This window comes from Homalodisca vitripennis, chromosome 6 (genome assembly GCF_021130785.1).
Source record: "Homalodisca vitripennis isolate AUS2020 chromosome 6, UT_GWSS_2.1, whole genome shotgun sequence".
Lineage (NCBI taxonomy): Eukaryota > Metazoa > Arthropoda > Insecta > Hemiptera > Cicadellidae > Homalodisca > Homalodisca vitripennis.
In genome coordinates, this window is record NC_060212.1 from 44,655,113 (window position 1) to 44,667,823 (window position 12,711).

Genomic DNA, 12,711 nt, shown 5'->3' on the forward strand with positions numbered 1-12,711 from the left:
CCGAAACAACCGTGCCCAGTGAGAAGCTGGGTAAGGTAGAAGTCTACCTCTCCATGCTCTCTTTCGGTCCATCCCCTCAGATCACCTATGAGCCTAAAAGACAAACGTCCTCGACTCTCCGTCTCCCATCGAGTTTGCCACTCATCCATTGTGTGCGAACGGGCAGTAGTAGCACGGCTGACAGTGCCATTCCCATCGTATACACGCTTCTGCTCAAGAGCAAGAAGATCGATGGGAATTACCCCCGCAATCACAAGGACGGCCGGCTCCGAAACGGTACGATAGGCAGATGAAATCCGAAGAGCTCCTCTCCTCTGCACCGCCACGACCTTCTTCCTGTAACGCTTCTGCCGCAAGGCATCCGCCCATATCTCGCAACCGTAGAGGATAACCGAGTTCGTCACGGACATGAGGACTTGGTGCTTAGTCTCTGCGGGTCCACTGACGTTGGTCATGAGCCTACTCCGATTGGCCACAATCTTTTCAGCTCTCTCGGCCCGCACAGGCGATGTGGTCTCAGAATGTCATACGGGAATCCATTCTCACTCCTAGATACTTGACACAGCGTTTGTTTCTAAATAAAGGTATAAACTAGCCATGTTTAGTAGTAGGAGCATTGATAAATTCGTAATGCAAATTAATCATAAGATTGTTTATTTTATTATTTTACATCACAACATCAGCCGGGATTTCTGGACCTTTCTCTTGATTTTCGGCTGGTATTGGATGGTCTCCTTTCCACATTGCTTTGTCCAGATGAAATTGACGGAGAACGACTGAAACCTTACATCGCCGCTCGCACACCCACAGCAAACCAACAGGGAAACGCGCGCCCATGGTGGCGAACGGGATGCCGGATCAAAATTAAACTAAAAAAAAAAAGAACACTTTGGTCAGTATACTCAGGTTCATTTACTACGAAAACACAGGCCTATCCAGTCAATAATATTAAGTATATAATAAATATATTATAAATAAAAAAATAAAAAGTGCCTGCAGTAGTATATACCTCGAACAATTATTCTTGTCAGGTGCACCTGCATACAAAAATTAGAAACGCCATAATTTGAAACAAGAAATGCCAATTCCACCCGGTATCCTTCGGCTAAGGGCGGGCTCCTAATGAAATCCAAGAAATAACTAAATAATATCTAAAACTAACTTAAAATTAAATAACAAAATATAAACTATATAAATGGCAACAATAACAATATCACAGGGTATCACAGATGTTGACTGGTAGAAATGTCCATCATGGTGGCCGTCCTTCAGTAGAGCACAAAAGCGAAGGTTCTCTGCGACCACGCATGATGGAGAGATGAAAGGAGGAAACAATTCATCCCTTGGACCCTGAAACCAGGTTTCAGCCTAGTACCCTTTTAAAGTTAATAATTATTAATAAATAGTTGCCAAACAATATAGATTTTAATAAAAGTAAAGTTGCCAAAAATTATCTATCAAGAATTTTAAGTTAAGTAAATTACCAAAATTTCAAAATATCACAGACCAAACAATTACTGATAAAAATTAAAATAAACCTTAATATAGAAGCTGGTAACATTAGAAAACAATAAAATAAACAAGATATTCCCAATTAAAAGACTAAAACAATAAGTTTATAAAGAAATTTATTCGAGGTATACGCCAGTAGCCTACCATACGTAACAATTTGGTTAAAACATTTTTAAAACAGGCATTTATTGACAGAATAGGCTCAAAATTGGTGAAAAGCAGGGGAAGGGCATTCTGCACTTAAAATAAAATTCCCAACTCAAAACAACTACCCCAAAGAAAGTTTAGTATGAAAATCCCCTCTGTCACAGAACAAAATTTAAGCGTTTTACTCTTGGTGAAAAAAAAATTTAATTATTAGAAAAAAAAACTGATGGCCAAAAGTAGCAGCCTATTAACAGGAATCTAAATTTAAAATTTGATGGCAGAAGGCCTTAAATTAACCAAGTAGGCTATAAGGGGGAGTTATGGGCTCTTAAAAGACCCGAAGAACGTTACATCTCTCAGAAAGGCTTAAAAATTTAGTAAATGAACCTTCAGCAGTCTCTCTGGGTTTGTTTACAAAAACTACATAACAAGTGACACATTACAAACAATATTGGCTGCAGAATAAAAAAGGAACTGTAACATAAGCCTAGGACTGGTCCTCACTGAGAGACAGAAAAATTAAATTTAGGCTGAAAAGAAAGGGTGAAAACTAATAAAAGTGTAAGAGAATTAATTTGAAAGCCAATTTAAAATTTAGTTAACAGCCAGAAGTACTGAAATCTAATAAAAGCAAAACTACAATTTGGAAAACCATGTGCTCTTAACCTTTACAGTTTGAAAAACGAAACTAATCACTAAAATTTAAAAGAAAGCAAAACTTACTCATCAGTGAGGGGCCGTAAACTTAGCCGCACATGTTAGAAGTAAATCAGCTCAGCAAATAAACAAAACACTTAAATAAACTAATTTTTAAACAGGAGCTACTCCTAACTTGTACAGTACGGCTCAAGAGTCTTTACGCCACTCTGCCGGAAAGGCCAAACGCCTTCAAATGGTCAGTCGCCTCTGCAGCCAATAAACCACACACACACTATATAAAACACACATGAGCCGGGGAGATATAGGTATTGAACCGGCTCAGACTCCCCCCCCAAAAGGAGGAACACCCCTCTGTAAATTTCTTCAAAAAGAAGAACCGAACGAAATGCCTCTCCCCCCAATGGTAGAAGGAAAATAACCGGAAACCCTGAAGTCAGCAGAAGGGAAAAACCAAGAAAATCCAGTTGGAGGCAAGAAATCCCTCCAAGAGTAGCATGGGTACAAAGAAGAAAACAGGAACCTTGATCAGGAAGAAAGAGCAGAGGTGATCAGGCCTCTGGAGCTAAAACCCTCCCGCACAGACTAAAGAGGAATCACGGATGACTCCGGCAAGGCTTCAGATGGGATATGTGCGCCTTCCTGAAAATCTTCTCGGACTGAGGATCTCCCAGTCGGGCAGTCACCGGAGTCAGAAACTTCAAAGATGCGGTGGGGACCAGTCCACCTGTAGCAAAGTTTAGCAGCTCTTTTATCCACAGCCGAACTGACTGGGTGAGCCTTGCAGTAAACTAGATCCCCCACCTGGAAGGGATTGGCAATACGGACCTCGGTTGTACTTCCTCCTTACTAACTCCCTAGCCCGAATGAGATTCCGCCTGGCTGCCTCCCAAGTGGCTTTTCACATCGGGAGTACCAGGAGGTGGCAGAAGATCGCTAATTTTCCAAAGGTTCGCCAAAGGGTTGTTTGGCGGAAAAAGCCAAATAATAACTCGAAAGGTACCGCCTTGTGACTTTCATGCTGGGCCGTATTAAAGGCAAATTGGATCCAAGGTAGTTGTTGATCCCAGGTGGTCTGATTTTCCGCATGAAAGGCAATGAGAGCAGATCGAAGATTGCGATTAAACCGTTCGGCGTGAGAAGGCTGAGGATAGAAAGGGGAAGTAGTCACATGGCGGATTCCGTGCCCAAAGCACATTCTTTTAAAGATATTGGAGACCAAACTGTGAACCATTATCGGAAACTAAGGTGGCGGGGATTCCAAAGTGTTGAAAAAAATGGTTACGAAGTGCTTGCACCGTGAGCTGCGCGGTAGCACTCCGCAATGGGAACAACCAAACAAACTTGGAGAAGGCATCCACACAAACAAGTAGGAACTTATTTCCAGACTTGCTACGCGGGAGAGGCCCAACATAGTCAATGAAAACCTTCTCCAAAGGTTTTTCCGCCACCTCAGATGACAAAAGACCCAACTTGGTATTTTGAGCGGGTTTGCTTAGCGAGCACAGTTCACAAGAACGTACTCGAGCTGCAATATCCCGGTCCATACCTTTCCAGATGAACTGATCCCTAATCTTCGCGATGGTCTTATGAATTCCTAGATGTCCGCCCACAGGAGAAGAATGAAAATACTGAAAGACCATCGGTACAAGAAAGCTTGGCAGCACTAACTTAGGTTTTCTCCGCTGCTTGTCACGGCAGCATAGAGCACCTCGGTACAGAAAATAAGGAGGGTGGGCACCTCCGTTTTTAAGCTCATTGATGATAGCAGTCAGCTCGGGATCCTTAAGTTGGTGTGGAACAATGTCCGAAAATGCCAGAGGAAAGTCTAGGAGCACGCCACAACATGGCGGCTCTGATAAATTCTGGTGGTCGTTGGGTAAGTGATACATGCGTGACAGAGTGTCCGCTATGATATTTTGGGTGCCTCGCACGTGCTGCACTGTGAACTTAAGGGCAGAAATTTGGACTACCCAGCGACCAATCTTCCCGAGCTGACGGGGGTGGGCAAGGAGCCAAGAAAGTGCCTGGTTGTCGGTTTCCAACAAAAATTCTTTATGTTCTAGGTAACGCCTGAACTTATTAATTCCAAACACGACAGCCAAACATTCCAGCTCATAAACAGAACAACTCTTCTTCTCACAAGGGGGTTTAACGTGCGTGAAGCATAAGCTATGGGCTGCCGGATACCATCTACTTCTTGTGATAAAACAGCAGCAACGGCTAAGGAGGAAGCATCAGTTTGCAAGACGAACTTACGACTGAAATCAGGCATAGCCAAGACTGGAGGCTGCATCACTGCCTCTTTCAGCTGCTCAAAAGCAGTCTGTTGCGCTTCACCCCACTCAAACTTGGCACCCTTTTTCCTAAGAGAGTTGAGAGGGGCCGCCACTTCAGCAACATTGGGGATGAAACGACGATAAAAATTTATCATTCCCACAAAACGGGCAATCCCCTTGGCATCCTTAGGAGGAGGAAACTCCCTGATTGCCTGGGTTCTCTCTGGATCAATACAAACACCTCGAGAAGAGACAAGATGACCCAGAAAGAAGAAACGATATTTCAGGCTGAGCAAAACTCACCTTTTCAGGATTGACGGTAAGGCCAGACTCTCGCAGCCTAGTTAGAACTTCCTCTAGATGAGTCAAGTGCTCCTCATAACTCTCACTGTACACAAGCAGGTCATCCAGATAGTTGAACACGAACTTAAATTTGACATCATGAAAGATAGAATCCAGGAGTCTGGTGAGTGTTTGGGCCCCCACAGCCAAGCCCATAGGCACTCGGGTGAACTGGTACAAATTCCAAGGCACACAAAAAAGCAGTGGAGAGGTCGAGACTCGTGTTTTAGTGGAATCTGATGGTATGCCTGGTTAAGATCAAAAATGGAGAAATACTTGGCCTTACCAAACCAGTCGAAAGCAGAATGCAAATCGGGGAGAGGCACGGAGTCAATTTCTATCTGAGCATTGAGCTTTCGATAATCCAGGACCAATCTGGACTTCCCATTAGGTTTCGGCACTAGAAACGCTGGACTGGAAAAATTTGAGCAAGACGGCTCGATCACCCCACTCTTAAGTAAATCATCAATCATATTTCTCAGAATCTCCATCTTGGGCGGAGCAAGCTTATATGGATGGGAACGTACAGGACGGGTGTCTGTAAGACGAATCTCGTATTCCAAGAGATTGGTCGTACCCAGTTTGTCAGTAAGGACTTCAGGAAAACTGGAACAAATCTGCCTTATGTCCTCAGCCTCTTTCGGTGTAAGATGTCCTAGTTGGTCAGGAGGAGTCAAGCTCTTATCTTCCATCTCTAAGGCAGCAGTCCCACGAGACTCGACATCAGAAAAGGGAACGAGCACCCGCCTGGCGAAAGCAAAGAAAACATGACTGGAGGCCAAATCCAAAATCATGCCAGTTTTTCCGATAAAATCTGCTCCCAAGATGAAAGGAAAAGTCAGGTCCTTAGCCACCAAAAAGCTCCAATCCCAAGAGAAATAATTTAATTTTGATGTGAATCTGGGCACTACAGATAATAGGTAAAGGTGTGCGTGAAGCAGTCCAGCAGATAAGTGAACTAGGCTCAACCTGCCGTATTAGCCCAGAGGATTTTAGATCTTCAAAAAACGACAAAGAAATCAGGCTGCGTGCTGACCCAGAATCAACCAGGGCCTTCTGCACCACATTCCCCACAAGCACATCCAGTTGTGGGCAGGTTGAGCGGGCAGCCCTTACTCCCTGCGCAGCCAGAGCAGCAACCTCCCCTCTCGGCCAACGATGATAACTGTCCCCAAGTCTATTTCTTTCTGTTTTCTTTCTGTTCTGTATTAAACCAGCTACCCTTTTACCATCAAAATTAGGTACATATTTGCCCTCAAAAATTACCTTTACGGCACGAGTCGGGCTTACTCGTCCGCAAGCTTACTAGTTTTTTTTATTAAGTGGACAAAACGGTCTAATATGTCCCACTTGCTTGCAGCCATAACAGGTAGGAGGCTGCCTACGGGAACAAAGGAGCAGCTGCTGGCTCAGACTGCACCGGAGCATGGACCGGCCCCGGAGGCAAGTGAGGAAGATGCCTCGACATGGCCTCCCTTTGATCATCCGCATCCTGAACCCCTCTGGAGATGATGGAGAGGCGGTCCAAATCCGCAAAAGATGCGGGACGGCTACAAAAAATCAAACGGGAGCGTTCTTCAGGTTTAATGCCCTCCAAAATAAGGCTCACCAAATCCGTTTCGCTCAAGCTCAAGCGCAACACCCGGGCTACATCCCGTATCTCCCCGACAAAATGGCTCAACGTCTCGTCTGGTGCCTGAGGACGGTAAAACGCGTTCCACCCGCAAGCGCTCCCTAACCCGAGCAGGTACAAAGAACTCCAAGATCTCGGCGTGGAACTGGTCAAATGTGGCACCTCGCTTAAGGCAGTCTAGAAGGCGATCAAAAAGCGGCCTTAGGGAAAACTGCGCTAAAATCTGCATAAGCATGGCATCTGTCATACCAGGAAATTCTCTTAGCTTAAAAACTTCCAGAAGGAAATGGATAAGTAAGTTAGTGTCAAGTCCATCAACTCTGGGGAAGTGTTGTAAAACACTCCCCAAAGGATGAGGCAATTTGCCAAAGCTAGAAAAGGAAGGCACAACTATAGATGATGCCTCACCAGCCGCTTCAGGAGGGCCACTACCCATCGGAGACATAGTAACTCTGGGAGTCTCGAAAGAAAGAGCCGGTGGATGGTTAGCAAAAGTAATGGTAGTGGGAACCTCCGTTGGAGTGACAGCGGTAAATAGTACCCCCTTCTCTTTCACCGAGCGCACATCACTCAAACCATCTAAGGCTTGTTTTAATTTATTACTGGCCGAAAAAGCCCAACTTTTAATATCAGAGTCTAAACTAGGAGCTGACATAAGTAAAACTATTCTGTCACGCCAATGTAAAAGCTGAGATGCCAATCTAGCCTTTGCTGACCCGGACATGGGAAGTGACTCAAAATTAATGTCGTCTTCTAACTCTTCCATTCGGGTTTTACAAAACTCAAATTCAGTATTAATTTGGAACTCTGCATTCCAGCTGCGGTCCAACGCTATACAAGCCCGTAATTGAGCTCTTAATGCCCTCACATCTCCCTCGGGCTTCTGTCCTCTCGCCAGGACCTCAAAAAACCAACTCGGGCTTGCGCAGATGTTCAGGCACCAGGGAAAACGCCATACCAAACAATTCAGACAAAATAAATACAACAAAGCGTACACAAACAATTACTTAGTAACCTAAGTGGACTCAACTCACAAAGGGCTTACACTGACGAGGTCCAAGTGAAGAACTTAATACCTGCCACCTAATAGAAGGATACCCTGCAAATATACACTAACCACAACCTACAAACACAGAAGCAATAAATATAACAAAACAACATATTGATAGGGGAGAAGTAGAGTACAGTTAGATAAATTTAGCGGTTAAGCAATTTAGAGTCCCTTGCTCCCTGCAAAGGGTAAGTCTGCAGGAAGCAAGACACTAAACCAATTCCACCCGGTATCCTGTGCTAGGGCGAGCTCCTAATAAAAAAGTTGTGTACTCTGACCTCCCCCTACCTAACACTAACCTACACCAACAAACAAAACCAGAACTGAGAGACAGCTGAGGGAGCAGCTAACCACGCTCTGCTACCATTGAAACCTTACATCGCCGCTCGCACACCCACAGCAAACCAACAGGGAAACGCGCGCCCATGGTGGCGAACGGGATGCCGGATCAAAATTAAACTAAAAAAAAAAGAACATTTTGGTCAGTATACTCAGGTTCATTTACTACGAAAACACAGGCCTATCCAGTCAATAATATTAAGTATATATAAATATATTATAAATAAAAAAATAAAAAGTGCCTGCAGTAGTATATACCTCGAACAATTATTCTTGTCAGGTGCACCTGCATACAAAAATTAGAAACGCCATAATTTGAAACAAGAAATGCCAATTCCACCCGGTATCCTTCGGCTAAGGGCGGGCTCCTAATGAAATCCAAGAAATAACTAAATAATATCTAAAACTAACTTAAAATTAAATAACAAAATATAAACTATATAAATGGCAACAATAACAATATCACAGGGTATCACAGATGTTGACTGGTAGAAATGTCCATCATGGTGGCCGTCCTTCAGTAGAGCACAAAAGCGAAGGTTCTCTGCGACCACGCATGATGGAGAGATGACAGGAGGAAACAATTCATCCCTTGGACCCTGAAACCAGGTTTCAGCCTAGTACCCTTTTAAAGTTAATAATTATTAATAAATAGTTGCCAAACAATATAGATTTTAATAAAAGTAAAGTTGCCAAAAATTATCTATCAAGAATTTTAAGTTAAGTAAATTACCAAAATTTCAAAATATCACAGACCAAACAATTACTGATAAAAATTAAAATAAACCTTAATATAGAAGCTGGTAACATTAGAAAACAATAAATAAACAAGATATTCCAATTAAAAGACTAAAACAATAAGTTATAAAGAAATTTATTCGAGGTATACGCAGTAGCCTACCATACGTAAACAATTTGGTTAAAACATTTTTAAAACAGGCATTTATTGACAGAATAGGCTCAAAATTGGTGTGAAAAGCAGGGGAAGGGCATTCTGCACTTAAAATAAAAATTCCCAACTCAAAACAACTACCCCAAAGAAAGTTAGTATGAAAATCCCCTCTGTCACAGAACAAAATTTAAGCGTTTTACTCTTGGTGAAAAAAAAAATTTAATTATTAGAAAAAAAAACTGATGGCCAAAAGTAGCAGCCTATTAACAGGAATCTAAATTTAAAATTTGATGGCAGAAGGCCTTAAATTAACCAAGTAGGCTATAAGGGGGAGTTATGGGCTAAAAGACCCGAAGAACGTTACATCTCTCAGAAAGGCTTAAAAATTTAGTAAATGAACCTTCAGCAGTCTCTCTGGGTTTGTTTACAAAAACTACATAACAAGTGACACATTACAAACAATATTGGCTGCAGAATAAAAAAGGAACTGTAACATAAGCCTAGGACTGGTCCTCACTGAGAGACAGAAAATTAAATTTAGGCTGAAAAGAAAGGGTGGAAAACTAATAAAAGTGTAAGAGAATTAATTTGAAAGCCAATTTAAAATTTAGTTAACAGCCAGAAGTACTGAAATCTAATAAAAGCAAAACTACAATTTGGAAAACCATGTGCTCTTAACCTTTACAGTTTGAAAAACGAAACTAATCACTAAAATTTAAAAGAAAGCAAAACTTACTCATCAGTGAGGGGCCGTAAACTTAGCCGCACATGTTAGAAGTAAATCAGCTCAGCAAATAAACAAAACACTTAAATAAACTAATTTTTAAACAGGAGCTACTCCTAACTTGTACAGTACGGCTCAAGAGTCTTTACGCCACTCTGCCGGAAAGGCCAAACGCCTTCAAATGGTCAGTCGCCTCTGCAGCCAATAAACCACACACACACTATATAAAACACACATGAGCCGGGGAGATATAGGTATTGAACCGGCTCACGACGACCAATGCGAGAGGAGGGAGAAGCTACAGATGTGTTATCTTTAGACCGCTCATCAGACTTTGGGGCTTTCTTTATCTCTTTTGTATTGGGATTTTTAGCTTTTCTTTTTTGGGGATTTATTTATACTTTCTTCGTCGTCCTCATCTCTAGAATTGTTATCTTTTTTTCTTTTCGCATCATCAGACTGTTCGACTTTTCTTTTTATCCTTCTTATTGGATGTTTTACCTTTTCCTTTTTTAGTATCTTTCTTCTTAATTCCTTGGCCATCTTCGTCTGTATTACTGGTATCCTTCTGGCTTCCCTCCTCATCATCAGAATCCTGATCACGGCTCTTATCTTTACGACTTTGCTTCGAACCTCTACGATCGGCACCTCTCGATTTGCTGTTTTCATCACTTCCGGCTGACTTTCCTCCTGTTAGCTTTTTCCATATTTCTTTTAACTTCTTCCGTATTGATTCTGCTACTTCTGGGGCGAACCTCGCAAGTAGCACATAAGCAATTATAAGCAGCAGGATTAATATACAAATCCACAGCAAATAGTTCCAAAATGAATTCTTTTTCTGCTGTAACATAAAAACTGGATATTTTAATTTTAGTAACATTTTAAATTAGAATAAGATCACAATAAGCTTATAATTGGCTACATTTACTTTACACATCTGTGAAAAAAGAGTTATAATCTTCACGTGAATGTTAGTTTGAAAGAATTTTAAGTTATTTAAGAGTTTTAAAACAAAATTTCGTATTGAATACTTGCTAATATATACTTTAGGAGATACTTACTCTACCAGCATAGACCCCAAAACAGTAGTTGGATATACAGAACTATGAATAATAGCCGGATCTTCCCTGAAAGCGGATAAATACACTATTTCAAATAAATTATTCTATAAATATAATAAAACTAGTTATAGTTCGAGGTCTATATAGCATACTATTATTTATTGAATGATTTAAGTTAAAAGTAGGAAATAAAAAATATTTCTAAAATTAACATGACTATTTCGTCTTTTTTTCAATTTATATAATTGATACATCCACTTTTTCATTTTTGAGAAGAATTTGAAAACTAAATTTTTCGGTGAGCGTTAACGAAGCACACCGAGGTTGACAAAATTTATTTCTGCCTCTCCGTAGGATATCTAGAAAACGAACTGACCTATGGACTTGAAAGTTTGTATGAAACTTAATTTTTATACTCGAACTCTTAGTTCCATAGTGATGCATGTCAATCAACAGGTTTTGGCAGAATGTTATCGAATATCTTTACATTTGTCTTATTAGTAACCATGATAACAACGAGCAAATAATATCAGAAAAATCAATTTTTCATCAAAACGAGTACAATAATGTTAGGTTTTAATATGTCATAGTTTTATTTATAGAGGCTAAATAAAATATAATAAAGTAGGAAATCTATGATATAATTTGGTGACGAGTTTGCCACTATTGCGTTGTATTACCCTCCCTAGTACAGCAAAATCTTTATTATTTAACCATCGCTTAAAATCTAAATTAACTATGAACAAAAATGTGAATATATTATTAGCAAGGAATTTATCGCGAGGTATTTTACATATTAAAAATGTTGTAAGATACTTCACTATTACGTTGTGAAGAATATGTTGTACAATGTTCTAGCAGCCTCAGCAAAGTCTGACACAAGGTGTGGCGTCCTCCTACCATGTTATGATAGGTGCTAAAGGAATCTTTGCATTATTTATACAGTACTAAGCGATGTTCAGGAAGTAGCAAAGGTAGAGTTTGGGTCTGCCACCTCCCTGATCTCACGGTACAGACACAATGAGGAGGGACAGTGGACACTATCTCAGAAATGTCACCTTGGCAGAAGGAGTAGCTCTGTTTCAGCCTCTGCCCTCAAAGTGGTCAGGTGGAAGTTTGTCCCTCACGCTAAGGGTTGTAAAAATCTGTTAACGAGTGCACAACCTATTCAACCATCCACTGCAAGCAAACTAGACCTATGGATCAATCCTTTATCTCAATATTTTGAAATTGTTGGCTTTACGGTAAGTGATACGCTACTACTGCACGTCCATTGGATTCACCGATTTTTTGCTACCCATTGAAGGTTCTACTGACAGGTATAAACTCTGAAGTAGAAAAGAACTCTCTGGGGCAACTAAATGTGTTAGGTTGTACGAATGTGATCCATATCGGGTTGGACATACTTAACACTAAATACATCCAATTTATTTGGCTACGTAATTATAAAACGTTGGTATCAGCATGTAAATGTTCGTAAATAATAATTTATATTATTAAGCCTGTAACTATTTATTAATTTAGAAACAATTATTTATAATGAAAGTTACTTGCTTACCCCCGTGGTGAGTACATCGCATTGGCGGCACTTACAATTTGTCATGTGTGCGGCTCCAAGAGCTCAGTACACCATGTAATAGTGTACGACTAGATTGATGTAATTTGTGTACCCTGTGTTAGCTGTAGAAAACGTGTTGAAATTTCATGGGTAAAATTTTGAACTATGTTACCATAGTTACTATCCTTTTATGCTTAGAGTTTGGAATTTTTGTGTCTATGTATAAAATGCATAAATCATTCACAAATGTAAATATATCATCCCTTGTTTTATTACAGGTGACACGCAGAGTAATCCTTATTGTACCATCCTATGGATGTCAACATGGTACACCAACGTGAACTTTATATACGTGGCTAGACAAATTTGACACCTGAATATTTACCGTGACGTTATCTTGAAATCCATATTTATACCTCTAGCAACTATGGCTACCAAAATGCTAGCATGTACACACTAGAAGTAGAAGTGAGACCGATCTAAGATTTTAAAACGAGTTTTTAGTAATTTATATCC

The 12,711-nt window shown here is 40.7% G+C and overlaps 1 long non-coding RNA gene across 1 annotated transcript; it reads right to left on the minus strand.

Annotated features, from left to right (window-relative positions):
• Positions 1 to 10,248: 10,248 nt before the first annotated feature.
• Positions 10,249 to 12,330, minus strand: LOC124365177. The gene is made up of 3 exons (XR_006922708.1): positions 12,196 to 12,330; positions 10,638 to 10,703; positions 10,249 to 10,417 (listed from the first exon to the last, which is right to left on the minus strand). It is a non-coding gene; the product is annotated as an uncharacterized LOC124365177 (long non-coding RNA).
• Positions 12,331 to 12,711: the final 381 nt, after the last annotated feature.